This window comes from Microcebus murinus, chromosome 10 (assembly GCF_040939455.1).
Source record: "Microcebus murinus isolate Inina chromosome 10, M.murinus_Inina_mat1.0, whole genome shotgun sequence".
In the NCBI taxonomy this organism is placed as follows: Eukaryota; Metazoa; Chordata; class Mammalia; order Primates; family Cheirogaleidae; genus Microcebus; species Microcebus murinus.
Genome location: NC_134113.1, coordinates 42,769,040 through 42,789,326, shown reverse-complemented (window position 1 = coordinate 42,789,326; position 20,287 = coordinate 42,769,040).

Below are 20,287 nucleotides of genomic sequence, written 5' to 3'. Positions count from 1 at the left end.
TCCCAACATAAAATATTCCATTGAATAGCTTCATTTACTTATTAATCAATACTCAATACATTATTAGCAGTCACTCAGGTTATTTTTCCCTTTATTTTTTATTTCTTTGATTATAGTTGTTAAATTTTTATCCCTAAATCTTTCAAAAAAGCATATGAACAAACATTTGGAAAATACTTCTAAATGTTTACTTGTATATTTTTTGTATGCTCTTTCTTTGAAAGAGTTAAACTCATGGATTGCTCATATTGAGGACTTAATGATTTTCTTATACATTTGAATATATCTTTTATATAACACAATGAACATTTTTTACATATATTACAAACATTTATTATAATTTTTACTTTTGATTAATTTTTGATATGGAAAAGTTTAAACATTTACTAGTTATATTTGTTGAAATTTATGCTGTGTCTTGCATTTTCATTTAAATGTTAATGAGACAGAATATACATAGAAAAGTACATGCATTATAAATGTATAGGCCATTGAATCTTTACAAACTGAGCGTACAATATAATCATCACCTAGATCAATAAACAAAACATTATGCAGTACCCCCAGAGATCCCCTTCTTGCTTTCTTCCAGTTAAATCCTCATCCCTGCATATGGGTAACTATTATCCTGATTCTACAGAATGGATTAATTTCTCCTTTTATATTTAGGTAAATTATATCAAACAATATGAACTCTTTTATATCTGACTTCCTTTGCTCAAAATATTTGTCAGATTCATTCATACTATTGATTGTAGTTGTATATCATTCATTCTCATTATTGTGTGATATTCCAATCTATTTAATTTATTTATCTATTTAACTGTTGATGGGTGTTTGAATGTTTTCCAATTAGGGATATTATAAACAAAGTTTCTAGGAAATTCTATTATCTGCCTTTTGGTAAATATATTTCTCATGAGCCATTCAAGCAGGAGAATTACTAGATCCTACACTATGTATATGCTGAATTTTAGTTCTACTGTTTTTAACACTGCGAGAGTTTGACAAGTATCTCTTTTCATTTCCACTTTCTCTTTTATGTTTGATATTGTGTCACAATGTATTTCCCAAAGATGGCTGTGACGATACCTCCCATCCCACATGCTCTCTAAAATATGACTCTGTCACCTTTCCATCAGACAGGGGAGTCTATATCTCTTCCTGATGAATTTAGGCAGGCTATGATTACTTCAAAAGAAAGACTGGCATTGGCATATATGAACGCCTCTGATTTATGTATATTGATTTTGTAACCTGAGACTTTGCTGAATTCCTTTATTAAATCTAAGAATCTCATGGACGAATCCATGGGGTTTTCTAGATATCATATCATCAGCAAAGAGAGAGTTTGATCTCTTCTTCACCCACTTGGATGCCCTTAATACCCTTCTCTTGCCTGATTGCTATAGCTAGGACTTCAAGCACTATGTTGAATACAGGAGGATATAGTGGGCATCCTTGTCTAGTACCACATTGAAGTGGGAATGGTTTCAAGTTTTCCCCATTCAATATGATATTGGCCATGTGTTTGTCATAAATAGACCTGATAATTTTAAGATATGAGCCACCTATGCCTATTTTGTTAAGAGTTTTTGTCATAAAGGTGTGTTGGACTTTGTCAAATGCTTTTTCTGCATCTACTGAGAGAATCATATGGTCTTTGTTCTTGTTTTTATTTATGAAGTGAATTGCATTTATAGATTTGCATATGTTGAACCAGCCTTACATCCCTGGAATAAAGCCCACCTGGTCACAGTGAATTATGTTTTTGATGTGCTGCTGAATTCTATTTGCTAAAATTTTGTTGAGGATTTTTGCATCTTTATTCATGAGGGATATTGGTCTATAATTTTCTTTTTTTCTTGTGTCCTTTCCTGGCTTTGGTATCAAGGTGATATTGGCTTTGTAGAATGAGTTAGAAAGGATACCATCCTTCTTAATGTTGTGGAATAATTTCTGTAGTATAGGTATCAGTTCATCTTTGCATGTTTGGTAAAACTCTGCAGTGTAGCCATCTTGTCTGGGATTTTTCTATTTGGGGGGGTTATTAATTACTGCTCCAATTTCTGAGCTTGAGATAAGCCAAAACTCAAATCAAAAGTGCAATGCCTTTTACTATAGCCCCAAAGAAAATTAAGTATCTAGGAATATATCTAATGAAAGATACAAAAGATTTATACAAGGAGAACTACAAAACGCTAAAAAAAGAAATTGTAGAATATGTAAACAGATGGAAAAATCTACCTTGTTCATGGATTGGTTGAATCACTATCATTAAAATGTCAATATTACCTAAAGTGATATACAGAATAAATGCAATCACCATCAAAGTGCCACCATCATTCTTTACAGATCTAGAAAAAATGATTCTTCACTTTGTATGGAACCAGAAAACACATCATATAGCCCAAGCAATCTTAAGTAAAAAGAACAAACTGGGAGGCATCAGTCTTCCTGATTTCAAGCTGTACTATAAAGCAATAATTAAATCAGCCTGGTACTAGCACAATAATAGAGGCATCAATCTTTGGAACATGACTGAGATTGCAGAGATGAAACCATCTGCATATGGTAACCTAATCTTTGATAAAGCAGACAAAAATATACATTGTAGTAAAAAATCTTTTTTCAATAAATGGTGCTGGGAAAACTAGATAGCCACATGCAGAAGAATGAATCTGGATCCCTACCTCTCACTTCTCACAAAAATCCACTCAAGATGGATAACAGACTTAAACCTAAGGCTTAAACTTAAGAATCCTAGAAGAAGTTATTGGGAAGACCCTTTCAGTCATTGGCCTAGCCAAAGAATTCTTGAAGAAGACCCCCCAAAGCAATCACTGCAGCAACAAAAATAAATAAATGGGATCTGATCAAATTTAAAAGCTTCTGCACAGCCAAGGAAACTATCATTAGAGCAAATAGACAACCTACAGAATGGGAGAAAATATTTGTTCTCTACACTTCTGATAGAGGGCTGATATCAAGAATCTATCTAGAACTCAAAAGAATTAACAAGAAAAAAATCAAACAACCTCATTAAGAAATGTGCAATGGAAGTGAAAAGAAACTTTTTCAAAGAAAACAGAATAATGGCCAACAAACATATAAAAAATGCTCAACATCTCTAATCATTAGAGAAATGCAAATCGAAACCACAATGAGATATCACCTAACCCCACTGAGATTGTCTTCTATCAAAAAATCCCAAAGCAACAAATGCTGGCAAGGATGTAGGGAGACAGGAACACTCTTACACTGCTGGTGGGACTGCAAATTAGTGCAACCTTTGTGGAAAAGAATTTGGAGATACCTCAAAGAGCTAAAAATAGAAATACCTTTCAATCCAGCAATAGAATTATTAGGCATCTACCCAAAAGAGCATGAAACATTCTATTATAAAGACATCTGCACCCGAATGTTTATGGCAGCACAATTCACTATTGCAAGGATGTGGAAGCAACCCTAGCACCCATCAATTAATTCATGAGTAGATTATTAAAATTTGGTATATGTTTACAATGGAATATTACTCAATCTAGGAAATGACAGTGAGTAGCTTCGCTTATATTATCCTGGATTAAGCTTAAGCCCATTATCCAAACTGAGATGACACAAGATCAGAATAATGGGCTCCACATGTACTTGCCATCAAATTGGTACTGACTGATTAACACTATGGTGCTCAAATGGTGGTGGTGTTCAGCAGGGATTCGGGTGTTGGAGGGGTAGACCCACATCTGAGGGATGTGGTGAGCATTGTGGAGGGGAAGGGCATACCTCTAACCCTTGCCAGGGAGAGGCGAATATATAAAATGCAACCAAAATGTTTGTACTCTCATATTTCCTTGAAATAAATAAGTAAATAAAAAGAAAGACTGGCAAAAATGAAGCTATGTGACTTCTGAGGCTATGTCATAGTAGTCAATAAATAGAAGTTCTGCCTTATCTGCCTAGCTACTTGATGTTTAGTCCCAAGCCCCCAGGTAAGAAGTCCAATTACCCTGTGGCTGCCATGCTGTTAGGAAACACAGGCCATATATAGAGACCACACGTGGGGGCCCTGATGAAAAGCACTAGCTGAGGTCCCAATCAAGGGCCAGGGAAATTAATAGTGACCTCCAGATGATTCCAGCCCCCACCCACCACTGGCTGTTCAGTTTTCCCTACAGGGTCCCAGATATTGGCAAGTTTTATTTCTCTAAATTCATAAGTAGTTTGTTACACTGCAAGAGTAATTGGAAAAATAGTTTAATTTTAAATTCATTAATTCATTTGTAATTTAATTTTATGGTTTGAGGTAGTTATCTATTTTATTACATATAATTATATCACTGGCCCCAATTATTAAAAATATTATCTTGTAATAGCCGGGCGCGGTGGCTCACGCCTGTAATCCTAGCTCTTGGGAGGCCGAGGCGGGCGGATTGCTCAAGGTCAGGAGTTCAAAACCAGCCTGAGCAAGAGCGAGACCCCGTCTCTACTATAAATAGAAAGAAATTAATTGGCCAACTGATATATATATGTAAAAAATTAGCTGGGCATGGTGGTGCATGCCTGTAGTCCCAGCTACTCGGGAGGCTGAGGCAGAAGGATCGCTGGAGCCCAGGAGTTTGAGGTTGCTGTGAGCTAGGCTGACGCCATGGCACTCACTCTAGCCTAGGCAACAAAGCGAGACGCTGTCTCAAAAAAAAAAAAAAAAAAAAAAAAATTAAAAAAAAAAATATTATCTTGTAATAAATTTTAAATTTTTAATTTCTATTTTTTGGTATAGTATAGCCTATAAAATCTACTTCTATATATTATTTATCTGTCTATATATATGTAAGTACTATATTGTAAAATTATTTAATTTTTATTATATGTTTTAAGATAGACTTTATTTTTTTAATTTATTTTTAGTTTTATTGTAATCATACTTGTTCATGGCTTCAAATGAATATGCTATCTCATTTTTAATCAAATTATCAATTTTGGTTTCAATAATGTCAGAAGTATTTTGTTTAATAAAGCATTAGAGCCATTATCATGGGCTATAAAATAATTTTTGAATCAGTAATGAATCCAAGCATAACGTGACATTCTGCTATCCTAGAAAGTGCAATATTCTGCCTATTTTACATGGTTGTATGGAATTGAAGTATTACCACAGAGTTAGATTAGGTGATCTTTAAGGTTTTTTCCAACTTTGAAATTCAAAATTGATACATAGTCAATTTCTGGCCACAAATAACAACTTCACATTAACGTTATAAAATTGTGAAATGGGAATAAGATCACTCTACATTTGCAAATGGTTGGAAGATCCCCACTCCTGGGCTTTGCTTTTAGTGGTAGTCACTCTTTTATAATTAATTTCACTCAAAATTTTCGAAATTTTGTGAAAATAAGCCTAACAGAGATAGTAGGCAATTAATTCAGAGAGAAAGGGGTTCCTTTCCATATTTATTTGTTTTTAGTTTTAATCTTTTTACAACTAAAAAATGCATATGTTCTTCTATTAACTGGTTGGTGATCTGATTAGCACAGCCAAGTATTAGGTTTTATATTTCTTTTAATTTATAGAATAACACATTCAAACTTCATAACCAAAAGCACCGATTCTAATGAGGTGCAGAGGAGAACCCCTTTAACAATCTATGAGTTCTTCACTCTTATGTGTACAGTTAATTTATTTCATTCATGAAATCATAGATTTTTCAGTTCACTGTCCATTTCTACTCAGGGTAAAAACATAAAGGTCAGCAAGAAATGGTTAGTGACCAGAAAAGCTGCAAATTAAGGAAATTTAGAAAGTGTGAAATTGTACATTTTCATCTTTTCATACTGCCTGGGAAAATTTCTTTATCTTAAGTCTCATATTTAAAAAACATATCAAAAGTTTGGCAAAATGTTTGTTTCCAAATACATGAAATGTGACTAGCTTACTCTAATGTAGACTTTTGCCTGGCACTATTTTAGGTATAAAGAAACATATAATTCACAGGAATCAGCCGCGACAGTACAATGTTGGATGATAGAGAGCTTTTGAATATATAAAGTTCAGCATTTCCCCAATTGGGTTTAAACAGACTCCCCTTAGGAGCAGTGTCTGCCATAGAGTATTTATTACCTTGAATAATGTGACAGAAAGAAATGGAACAAAGAAAATGATTTTTACTAAATAAAAGCAGCCATCGACTCTCAAAAGATAAACTATCCATATTTTAGGAAGAACACAGTTCACTAGAAAATCCTGGTGTTTTAATGACAATTTTGAAGATGCAGTTTTTATATGCACTGTGCAAAGCAAGCACACAGATTCAGTTTCACAGCTCAAGTGTCCACAGCTAGACATCTAAAAATTGTCAAAATCTACAAAACGGTATTCCTTTTGTTAGTTTTGCCTGAACAAGCAAGGGAGGCCAAACTCCCCAAGCGCAAGTTCTCAGTACAGACAGGAACAATAAATAAGAGTGGCTCCTAGAGCAACCAAGGCAGAGATGAAAGCTCAGGGAGATCCAGGGACCACTAGGAGCTGTCATGATTCACTGTGCTCTCGTAAGACAGGAAGCCTAAATCACGTCAGGTCATCGAGCTTCCAGGAAAATCAGCTGCTGGCTTGGTTTTCCCCTAATCCCCAAATTTGTAAATGGCTGAAGATTATTATTTCATGGAGGAAAAGCACATTAACAAAGAAGAGCTATTTTTCAGAAGCTTAAGTAGAAAGGGAGAAAAGTTGTTAGAAATTATTTCCCTGTCTCTGACCTATTTTTTTTTTTCTTCCTAATGGAAATTTTGGGTCTTTTTTTCTGGCTCAAGATAGGCTTATTGGATTTGTTGCTCAAGGAAAACTTGAATGCTTATAAGGTGGAGAGGAAGTATAGATACAAGATAAAGTTCAGGAAGTGCAGATTGATATAAATTTAAATGCCATGTCTCTGCATATCACTTACTTGTCTAAAATTTCAAATACCCCTTTTTAATACCCTAAAGTCATCTTTGAAATATTAAAGGCTCTTCTACTTTAAGACAATTGCTTTTTATTCTATTGGTAAATTATATTGTCACTTGGCAAAATATCCTTTACTTTTATTGTCAAGTTGCTCAAATGTGCTAGGCATCACGAGAAGTAGGACTTTGTGATCTAGACCCTCTGTGATTGATTTTGAAGACATACGGCCGTGATTATAAAATTAGTCCTCAAATGGGCTGACTCTCCATGGTGCAGCTGCTGCTCCTTTTATGGCTTCTGAGTGCATTATATTGCTTGTAGAAAAGCAACGTTTAGAAGCAACAAGAGATAATGTATTAGAAGCCATGTAAATCAGCATATATGTATCAATTTTCAGTGTGATTTCAGAGTACTGCTGTGAAATTCTATGCAATACCTCATAATAGATACCTGTGAAAGTCAACACCAATATAATAAATAATTCAGGAATGCTAAAAATTATTATGCACTTAGACAAATAACCAGTAAAATTCCAGACACCAGAGAAAGCAATAGTAATCAATGTTGCTTATGACATCATCTCCCTCATGGAGGTATTCATTGCTCCTTGGTTCATTGAATAAACTCTTTGGGGTTTAGCTTTATTAACATAAGTTGTCATAAGAACACTTATCTCAACCTAAATTGGAAAAATAGAAATGCTCAAATTAAACTCATATTTAACATATGAAACTTCCAGACGACACTCCCTTGACAGTGAATATAATTCAAATATATTATATTTTCTTATGTTTAGCAGAGCTTTCAGCTATCTATCCCAAACACGAGAGAATGAATCATTTTATTTTTGCCCCTGCAATTTAAACGATGCAGTGAATAGTAAACCTTATGCTTTCTAAATTTCTCAGTGAAATGCAATTTCATTTATTGGTCAAGAGGCCCATAAGAATGCTCCTTACAAAAACCTTCATTTTATTGAGAGAGAAAAATAAATCACATAATTTAATGCTTCCTTTTCACAAGATAAATCATCCTTTAAAATATGTCTATGTATCTTGAGAAGCACAATTTTATTTTAACAGTATGTGACTCCGACTCCATGTGCTTCAGCCTTGACTTAGTATGTTGAGCCTTGGGTGGGTGTGATCTCTTGTCTAGGGCAGTGTTATCCCCCAGGAGTGCCTGATACTGTGGAAAATGTTCTTCACATTTGCCATCCCTTCCTCATATTTTTCTTTACTTTGTGATGCAACTCACATCAGCCTTTTTAGTAGTCCATAGGAAATTCCTTTGATTCCAGGTAATGATGGTCACTAAAGAAACTATTTTCAAAAGGAAATTCCTTATCTCTATAGGATTATAAGATAGCCCAAGCAAACTTTTTCATACATCAATAAAACTGTATAAAGCCCATCATCTTCAGTTTTCTATGCAGTTATAATATCTGGGAACAATGAAAATCATGAGAAAAAAACATTGAAAACTATATATTGGTATTTACATATGGTCATTCTACATATAATTGCCATGGGCCATACCTACAGGTCTAGGAGATATATTTTACAGTAGCATGGTGCTTATCATTTCAGCAGATATTCCTAATAATCACAATTTTGTGAAAAACATTGAGAGAGATAAATTGATTTTTATCTGCTATACTGAAAAGACTCTATATTGTTCCATATTTGTTTTTATCTATTAGAATAATATATTTACCAAAAAATGTTAATATTAAGATTAGTGGACAACAAAATAACCTTCTCATTTGTTTTTTAAAGGATAATATCAGTCATAAAATCTTAGGATAATAAAACATCATCTACAAAGGCTAAATTATCGAGTATCCAAATTAAGAAAAAATAATATTTTCATGAATAATAATCTAACTCATGCTTTTGTTTTTGATGTAAACTATTTTTTTTTATTAAAATGCCTGAACTTGATTGAGGTCATTACCAGCTTTAAAAAGGAAAATGCATCTGATCTATGCAGTAGTTTCGGAATTTTATAGCCTTGCATTTCACAGAAGAAACCCTTGTCTAGTCACTACTTCCATACCCTGACTCTGTAATAAATACATAAGTTATAGTCTCATAAAAATTTATCTTTAAAAATAGACATGTAGATTGAACCCTGGCTAATAAATTCACTAATTGTTTTGCCTTAGTGCAGCTATTAGTCAGGATTAAATATTTAGCAGCTCTATCTTTTTAAGACTCTTTTCTAATGTTTCTATAGGGACACAGTGATGTCATGGGTTGCTTTTGGTAAGGAAGGAACTCATTGAGTCACTTACGGTTCTATTATATGACAATGGGATGTGGGGATGGTTAGGGGAAAACATTAGCTCTTTCATAGATAGAAGATTGGGAAGAAGAACATTAGCTCTCTTAGGGAAACTATTGCAGCAATTTTAAAAGGAGATAGCTATTGGAATGTGAATATATTAAGTATATACATTTCTATATGTTTCCCTGAAATAAAGTATTTTAATGTAATACAATATAAAATCTCAGTAGATATTTATAAATAGTAATTATGATCGAATAAAACTTCAATATAGATTAAACTACATGTCTCATTTAGTTACTATGATAGCAATGCCTCTATTAATACATGAAGCACATCCTGAAAAAAACCCTCCCAAGACAACAAAAACAAAGTGTATTAATGCTTTTAAAGAGCTGAGTAAAATTGTAAAGTTCATATGGTTATTATAATAATGTAGAGCCACTCAGACTGTCTGATGTCTGATTCTTACAAGCTCTCACAGCAGAACTAAGACTTACAAGGGTCTTTATCTGTTTTGATCTGAGAAAAATGTTGTCTAGGCTTTCCTTGCTATTCAAGGAGAGAAGAAAAATGTTTCATTTTTCTACCAAATGACAAAATTGGGAATATGCCACTTGTATTCTCTGAGAAGTGAGGATATTTTCATGTGGCATGTGCTTCCTTTAGAGATTCATCAAAACACTGACATAACACACAATTTAAGTGTTTCTTAATGCACTACAGTGACAGTTTTAATTCATATTCATTACTTACACAGAGTACTATAATGGTGTAAGGTTAAAAACAATCAGTCTATGTAGGTTATTTCACTAGTGTGCATTTTCCCAGGGAAAGGTTCAGGCAAAATGGCTAATTTGTTCATTATTTTGTTTGCATTCTTTTGTCTTTTTGCATCTTTAAATAGATAATTGATAAATAAAGAGCAAGCTCAATCAACACTGCAACATATGTAAGCTTTATGAATGCACATCATACTTATGGGTTTGAGACCTTAAAGACCTTTCACCTTCTCTTACAGACCCTTGAGAATAAAGTAATTGAGGAATTTGAGAGGCTATTGATTGAAAGCACTGTGATCTCTCCCCAGGTGCACTGAGACCAAAAAAAAAAAAAAAACAAAACAAAAAAAAACCGCATATGGAGAAAGAGCTTGGGCTTTATCTATTTGCTTTCCAAAGTGATCCAAACAAAGAGATTGAGGAGAAGGGAGTACTATGTCCCAATTTAGGTTGATACAGATTTTTGGTTTTTAGTACTTTCATTTTGGGATTTTCACCAACTGAGCATTTTAGAGAATATTAATCTCTACAAAAGTAAAATGGAGGTTTTTTTTAATGGCTGGCGGGGGGTGGATTAAGCAGAAGTACCTTGAAATAACCTGCTATTTCAAGTACATGTAATATAGTGAGCCCTTTGATTATTTGATTAGAAAAAAAAAATCTTCCTTACCTGCAAATACAGGAGTTGACTAATAATTTGATCCAATCCTTTGATGCTGTAAAATACTTTTTCAAAGAGCCTGTAGAGTGAAAGTCAGTGAACAGAAACAGATGTGGTCTTAAATATGAACCATAGTACCCTATGGAAACACTACTATCTTTTTATAAGTTATTATTATAAAACCAAGTTATGTTTTTAAAAATAAATTTTAATAAATGGGCTAGTAATTTCCCTTGATTAATTCAGATGAAGAAACTCAATTTTTTTTTTGACATAGTTATTAGTAAGAAGGTAATGTAGCAATGTGGTAAAAAATACCATCAGTAAGAAGTAGTAAAAGTAGAAACTGACATGTCTATTAAAGGAATAAAATTTTCTAAACACCAAATTGGACATATAACTAAACTATTTTAAATAGTTTCTCTCACTTAAGAACACTTAAAAATCTCTGATAAAAGAAGAGATATAGAAGAGTATCTCTTTGGCTTACAAAACCAATATGTGGATAAAACTTTGTTGACAAAGTATAGACATTTTAAAACTATGTAATACAAATCCTTATAAAAGCTAATAAATAATTAATATCTACAATTTAGGCTCTTTGCCTATGATAAAATACTAAAGCATAATTTAATATCCTCAGAAAATGAACAAAATTTTCAAAAGTAGGTTTAAGTAAGTATTCAATCAACCTCTTTAGCTTTTTTATGTAAAGAGTTTTGGTTTTTACATGTAGGACACACACATGTTGTTTACTTTCAATCTGTGAATTTCCAAAGCAACAGAAGCAGAAAAAAAAAATCCCAGGAAGGCATATCCTGTGGATCTCTCTTCTTGACACATAATTTGTAGGTCTTGATGTGGCTGCATTGATAAAATGCTGGGCGTGTAATGAAGTGAAAATGAAGGCCGTCCCACTGCCTGGCTTTCCGAACACGCTTAGATTGGCTATATGTTCACAAATCAATGATTTTCTCATTGAAAGATAATACATTTTAGTAATGCTAGAGAAGTTGGAAGCTACAGAGGTCACTGTAGGGGGTTAAGGAAAGCTACAGCAGTTGTCAGAACAGCAATTATTCCTAGGTGAACTTGGTTTGATAGAAGGAGTAACAGTCTTGCTGGGCTGGAATTGCTTTTCTATTTGATTAGGCTTATCAGTAATTAGAAGAAAGTGTTAGAGGAAACCAGGGATTGGAGAGAGAGTTCTCTGGGGCTGTCTTTTTATGACAAAAAGTATCAAATCAAATATCATCGGGCAGTTTTGTCTACATTGTACTAAATAAGCTATTTTAAGTTTATATAAAGCCAAAAATTGATTGTTCATGAATGCTTAATGGGAACCTGTACATAGCTGCATGTCAATTTGAGAAAAATAGCATAATAAAAAATTATGATTCAGTATCTTTAAAGAAAACCCATGAAATACAATTGATAAATTAGTAATTACTTCTGGGGAATGATTTCATTTACTGTTTGTGCATGTAGACACAGAAGAGCTCTTCTAATTTTTAGCTTGTTAAGAAAAATCACATAGCAAAATTTCAACTAACTGTAAATAAAAAGCAGTGTAGAGATTTGCTCAGTCCCTGGACAACTGTAGTCTTGCTTCTTGACTTCTGTGAAGATAAGACTTTCTTTAAGTCTTCTTTTTAAAATATATATACTAGGTCATATTTCATACACAAAATTATCCTGATACCTGATCATACTTCCATATATCCTCTTTCCTCACTTGGTTTAGTCCCACTAAGTCTATCCTTTAAACAGATTATGAATCACAGAATTTCACTTTTCAGCTTTTCTTTATTATCCCTTTAGCTGCATGCCTTTCCCTAGTCCTTCCTCTCCAACACAGATGCTATAAACTAGTTCATCACATCAACTACACTTGCCTGTACTATTCTACACATTATTGTTCCATTGTCTGCCCATCCAGCCAGCATTGCAGAACCCTAACCCAAATGAGTCCAATGATCTCTTCTTCCTATTCATGATCATGAGAACCTGCTGATATAGAAAACTTTGCAATCACGTGGACAGACGCTTTTCTAATTTTATGTTCTTTAATTTTGATCTCTCAACTACACACACAAATTCACTTTCCCCTTTTGTTTAGTAGCTTTTTCTTCAAGATTTTCATTCAAATCTCCATTTTTTAAAAAATATTTTTATCCCTCCAACTTTCCCATTAATCTTCTCAGGTGTCCTCACCTCTTTAATGTTAGTGAAAGGGAGATCTTCAACTTCCTCCGGCATCTTAGAACAAAGCAACATCTGTATTCATCCTTTTTTTTTTTTTTTAATAGAGCAAATGCTTCATTTGCTTGTAATTGTCATGCTGCAGCCTTCTTGGGACCTTCTTCTACTGAATATTCTTTTTATTAGCACTGAAACACCTTCAAATAAACAATAAGCAACACCTTCCACCAATAAAAAACAGTTTTTTAAATTCTCAACAATTCTATAGTACTCAATAGATATTGATATCTTTCTTCCCTTTACAGAAAAATGTTTGAAAGAGATGTGTACACTCTTTTTCTCCATTTCTTCATTTTCCACTCATTCCTTTACCTGCTGTGAAATGGTTTCCACTGCTTAAATTTCATTGAAATTGCTCTTTCTGAGATCATTGGACAACTAATCATTAAATCTAAATGTTTTGAATTTTCTTATTTGAGCTCTCTGCACCATTTGACTCTATTACACCCTATCCACTTTGTATAATGCCCTCTTTTCTGAGATTCGCTGGTGCCACATTCTTCTAGCTTCTTCCTACTTCTCTGTTTATTTCTTAATGCTATTTTATTTTAGACTCTTCTTTCTTGAATATTAGTTTCTCTATGATGGATTCTGCATTAGACTCTCTTACCTTATCTTTAACTAGACCCTCTTATCTTATCTTTAGACCCTCTTATCTTATTGTTAACACTCCCTGGATAATCTCATCTCCTCCTAGGGCTTCTATTAGTATCTCTTCTTAATGTTTCTGTATTAGGAATGCATTCAGTTACAAGCAAACACACACTTTGGCTACCATGGCTTAAGTAAGAGGGGATATATTGTTATTGTTATTATAATCATTATTATTATATAATATAAAGTCTAGAAGGAAGACAGGGCAGGGTTTGTGTACCTTCTCAATGTTTCTTTTCTATCTTTCTGCTCTGCCATCCATAGCATCTAGTGTTCTTAGCTCCACATTAAGCTTAATGTGGAGGGTTCAAGGGTTTAGGATAAAGGTCTGGACTTTATAAAGGAAGAAAGCGAAGAGGAGGCACATTAGAATTTATTTATGCCTAACTGGCCTTAACTGTGACACATGCTGATTTGTACCTTTATTGGAGGACAAGAAATCAAGTTTTAGTTAGAACAGCTTCTATAGTAGATGTAGACCATGGAAAAATAGAGTTCAATATGCTATTTGGTACAACTATTAATACAATGTCTGCTATTCTCTCAGATGTGTCTCTTCATCTATACTGATCACTCCTTCGACCCCTTGACCCCTATATTGTGTGCATGTGTGTGTGTTTGTGCACCTCCAGACTGTCCATACACACACACACACACACACAAACATGCACATGCTTACAATCATATGCTATCTATAACCTGGATATTTTCATTTGACTGTCTTTTATGTATCTTATATGCAGTACACCCCACAGGAACTGACTCCCATCTTTCAATCCTAAACATCTTCTCTTGTGTTACTTTTGCAGTGAATGATACCCCCATCCATAACCCAGGCTGGGCACTACAGTTGACACTTCTGTGTCCTCTATACCACGTCTTAAATCTGCCAATCCTGACCCTGACCCAATTCTGTCTAAAACGTTCTGACCCCACTCTTAATTTCAGTCTGAACACCTTGTCCAAAACAAAAGCTCCCTTGGCTTCCAGACATTTTCCTCCTTAAAAATTTTTTCTCTGACAGGACAGCCACAGTGATCTTTCTGTATAGTAATTTGATTAAAGAAGAATGTGTGTTTGTGTGTGGGTGTCTGTCTGTCCACTTGCAGCAGTAAAGGAGAATAGCAAGGGTGTTAAAAAAATAGAATAAAAAGCCCTGCTTTTTTGCTTTGGACCTTAGCTACTTTTTCTGGGAGCCTATACTTTTGACGTTACTGTGTACTACACTATACCATTCCATAAATTAATCAGAAGTCATATTTAATTTTATTTTGGCTCTTTTTTGCCCCCCTGTCTATTTGCCAAAACTTAGGGAAATTAGTGGTTAGCATCCCAAAACTTCTAAAATTTTCTAACTTGAAGTCAGTTCCTAAGGGATCCTTATATCTTAGAATCATGGTAGAGATAATGTCAACTTCTTTCAGTAATTCTCAGAAACTTATAATTTCTCCTGTATTCCCTACCCTAGTTAGGGTTGCCAGACTTAGTAAACAGAATATTTTATCTGGTAGTGCAAACCTCATTGAATTGTCCAACACCAGATTTCCATAGCACAAACTGGCTATGAGCATTAAACTTGTCTTAGCTCTTTGCTTCCCCTTCTTCATTTAGCTTATTTTTACTATTTACGCTATATAAATATCTCTCAATGTCTAAAATTTTTGCTTTCTCACTGCCAGAACCCTCAATTAAATTGCCACCATCTCTCACTTGTCCTACTGCTAGAGGCTCTCGGCTGCTTTCTCTGCCTCCAGACTCGCATCTCTCCATCTCACTCTACTGCACCCAGAAAACTCTTTCCAAAGTGCAAATCTAATGATACAATTTAGTCACCCTTCTGGATGAAGTCTAAACACCTTACATGAGAGCGTGTGAGAGAGCTTGGCACATTGGAAGACATAACAAAAGACAAATGCAGAAGGAAAAGGAGGAGGGGAAATGAGTGTGGGTGACTGAAGAACACAGTCACTGATTACTAGCCTTTCACAATCAAGAGGCCTTCTTTTTCCCTCTGGGAAACTTGCCATCAGCCTAGAAGAATGGGTTAGTTATCTTTCTCATGCTTTCCATTAGCACCTTGTACTTTTCTGCCACTAGTTAACATCTTGCCCTACCCCCATTCCAGTTTATAATTTATCTGCTTCACCAGCAGGGCCATATCTGTCTTATTTATTTATCCTCACTGCCTTGCACATTGCTTTTATCCTATAAGGTACTCAGGAAATGTTTGTTAAATGGATGAATGAATGCATTTACCTATCAGGAAAAAAAACAAAAACAGAGCTCTGATTATGTTATTCCTCTGCCTAGAATTTGTTTTATTTTGGGACCTTAGAGAGCAGAGCTTGAGGCAAAAAAATAATCTCTTGTAATTTTATTATTAAGTAATGCAACTATAAGTAATCTCAAGTGAGGGAAATATTGAATGAAAGGAGGGAAGAAAGGAGAGCCAATATGAGGGTGAAAGCTGCCTACCACTTGATATCCAGAGCATCTGTCTGTTAACTTCATAGATTTCAGAGGCTGTATGAATTGTAGGTTTCTAGGCCATTCTTCCAGGGGAATGAAGGGGAGACAGTTTATCTTCCACCTTCTGTATTCCATTGCTAAAATTTTCCCCAGTACTGCTCTTAGATACAAGCACAGGGGCCCTACATTTTACAGGGTTCCATAACATTTGCTCCTTCTCTGGCTACAACCTTCACATGCAAATTGAGAAGTTCACCAAACATGGGGGATTTGCAGCATACCTGGAATGAATGTCCACCTTTTTTAACCACACTTTGGGTACCTGGAATCCTGAAATTTTCTCCTTCAATAGCTCCAAGAATTCTTCTAAGGTTTGTACATGCCTTTTTCCCTAGTCTGCCCTCCCATGACAAATTACAATATTGGTGCCTGCACCTCTAAACCTGGGAATTAGCTATGAAGCAGCTGTTGGTGCGGCATGTGATCCAAGCTTGAATGATTGATTTGGGTGTTCATACAGGTACATATGAGGTCATTCATGGTTACATGACTGAGCGAATGGAAGAGAAAGAATGGGAGTGGGCTCATGAACCATGGACAAAGTCTATCATGTTTTTATTCTGTGGTGGTTCAAAGTTCAGAAATCCACAAATTTTTTCATGTATCTCCATATAAAAGGTAGGGCCTAACTCCCTTCTGCTTCAGTGTGGCCTACATTTAGTGACTCACTTCTAATCAGTAGAATGTGGTGAAAATGATGGTGTGCAACTCCTAAGATTAATACGTAAAATGCTTTGTAGCTTTCTTTATGCCCATTTCTTGGATCATTTGCTTTGGGTGAAGCTAGCCATCATGTTATAAGGACACTTAAACAGCTCAATGGGAATATCTTTATGGCAAGGAACTGAATCCTCTTCTCTTGCCCCAAATCAGCAAGGAATTGATGCATTCTGGTAATAGCCTTAGAGTGAGCCATCTTAGAAGTAAATCTTCCAGGCCCAGTAAAGATTTTAGGAGATGACAGATCTGGCTGACACGTTGATTAAAACACCATGAGATATTCAGTGATACAATCCCCAAGCTAAGCTGCTTCTGAATTTCTCATTCATAGAAACTTTGAGATAATAAATGCTTATTGTTTTGAACTGCTAAATTGTGGGGTGATTTGTTACAAAGCAATAGGTAACTGCTACATACATGAAATTATAAAGAGTCTGAAAATTTTAATTTCAAATTAGCCTTTTAGAGTGTTATGAAGGTAGGATGATGAAACATATTTCATTCAAGAACTTGTTAAGTTTATTTTAAATTCTTAACATTTAACATATTTCAATGCATGGAATGACACATCCATTTGTACTCTTATCCTTTAAGAATAGGCCTAGACTACATCCCATATTCCTGGGTTGCATATGCAGAGGTACCAAGCAGATCCTATGAAATGTTTTGCCTCAACTGCAACAGGGGAGCCCTTGTGTGTGAGGCTAAAAGCACTCAGTAAAGACTTGAACCTGGGTATGTTTGTTTGTCCATGAGTAAAATTGTTCTGAACCCATGAAGAGTTAATTTCTGCAGCAGCAGCTGAGTTGGGAATAAAATGGCCCAGGGTCCCAGAGATAAGTTGGCCCAAATGGTTTTGCAGTGGTATGTAAGTGTTGTCTGACATAAAATCCTTTAGTGGTTCCCCATTACCCTCAGTATAAATATTGACACTTTAAGATCTGGGTCCCTTGTTACTGTCTTTCCTCATCTAATGGCACTTCTGCACTATGCTATAAGCTCTTGCAATGCTGAACTGCTTGAGATTCCCCAAATGGCCACACTCTTTTTTTCCCTTGGTGCCTTTGAATGTGCCCTTCCATCTGTCAGGAGTATCCTTCACTCTCCTTCTCTCTTAGTTAAAAGTCCTATCAGTAAATCCTCTCAGAACCCTCTGTGATCCATTCACAACTCTTTCTGGTGCTCCCACTCATTCTTCCATAACACACTGCACTTATGTGTTACTGTTACATTATAATGTAACCACATGGTTACTTATCTGTACTTACAGTCAGAGACTATAATGTCCTCAAGGGCAGAGTCTGTGTCTCATACATTCTTGACTCCCCAGTGATATACATAGCACCTGATACATACCAGGTTCAAATCATATTTAGAATGTAAAATTTCAGTGAATCTATGATATGATTTTGTAGAAGGATTTGAATTTGTTAAAATTCTAGGGAAAATACTTGAATTCTGTTTAAAAAATGATACTGTGTAAAAAGTAAAACATAACGAAAACAGTAATGGCCCAATGCCTTATTCGTGTACAATGGTGTTTTAAAAGAACATCTTTCAGAGGTACTAGAGATACTATAAAATGTGATGTAGCAATTACTATCTTAACTACAATACATGGTGTAAATCAATGGTGGCATTAAATCTTGTCTAAATGACCAGAACATGAGCTAAAGCTCCCTTTGTAGCACATATTTCTCTTTAGTTGATTTCACTCCCTTAAGGCTTGTGGTTTGTGAACAGAGGCTTTTAATGACAAGAAAATCATTTTATTTCAGTCTTCCAAAAATGATCTCCCTAGGAAAGTCTATAGTCTAGAAGTAAACACCTAGTAGGTTACAAGCATATTTGCAATGGAAAGCAAGAAATTCTTGAAGTGATAATCCAGTAGAACAGAGTTAGCTTTTTATCCTGGGTATAAACATTTTTAAACATCTCACAGTAATAAGATAGTGAATTCTAATCTTGGTTCTGTGATTCCTGAGATGTCTAAAAGAAATTGCAAATATTCAAAACAAATATGTGTAATTCACTGAGTTTTCTTAATAAGCTCTATAAGTGGTTTATTCTCAGAGAAGGAGATGATCTAGAAAACAATGATAGAGCTCAATTTAAAAATATTTAGGAAGCATTAACATACAATATAATTTTTCTCCTCCTGGCCCAAAGACATTGAGTTAAATATTGAAATATTAAAGAGTTATGATATTCATTTGTGTCTCTCTTCCCTTAACCAAATAATTACACATCTCACCTTTATGAAGTTATTCCATATAAACTTCATCAACTACAAATTTATAGATACAGTAAATTCTGTGATTTTATTGCCTTTTTTCTAATGGCATTTCCAATGCACATATCACTTCATGTTTTCATTTAGGAGACGAAAAGTGGTGGCACCAGCTCCTGATTTCAGTTGAGTTCCTTCTGTGATAGGGACTGCATTGGACAATGGAATCTATCCTTTTTGTAGTTCTGAATCTGTAAATAAGATTTAAATCTTATTTAAAGATTTAAATAGATTTTATTTCAAGATCTTATTTAAAGATAATAAATAAGATCTTATTTAAAGATCTTATTTAAATCTTATTTACCTAAAAATAAGATTTAAATAAAGGTGTCTGAATTATCATCAACACCACCTATTCAGTTTCCTTCGTTATCCAATTTGTATCGAATTTTCTTTTACTGGATTCAGGCAAGTGAGATTTGATTATGTCATTTATATCTTAGTCACTTATATCTTCTATAGCTACATATACACTTTGGTAAATGTCATTTCCTTTTCCTTCTAATGTTTTCTAGTCTTCATGTAACATTTTTATTTTATTATTTTGCTACTCCCTTACTTATTTTGTGAAAAATACATGAAATTAAGCTATTCAAACTTATTTAATTTATTTTACTTTACTGAAGCTATATCTAATCTCATTTTTTTAAACTTATTAGTAACCCATTTCAAAGAAAATTCAGTAGAAAATATCTTTTACTTATTTAAATGGCAAATGGAGCAATGAAGAACTCCAGGTATAATGACATTTATGGATGTTCAGTTGCAGTAAAAACATTAAAATAATGTATAAAATTCAAACTGTGGGAAAATGTAAGCATACATTCTCAGTAAACCACAGAAATAGATGGAGCAGTGGAATCCAGTGATGTGACTAATTTAGTTTCTGTAGCTTCCATATGCTCATTTATTATATGAATATTTTAAATCTGTCAATTATCCAAAGTCAGGAATCCTTAGATGATGCTTTAATGAATCTTGTATCCTAGGAAGGGAAGAGAGGAAGTTTTCAAATGTGAGAACAAACAGGCATTAATCCTGTCATTGTTTGTAGTGTAGTGAATCACATTCTTTTATGCTTTCAGCATTCTACCAGTAAATAATCAATGTAAGTCACTCTCTCCCTGGAATATAACTATAAGTCTGCTATCAAAAGACAAGGT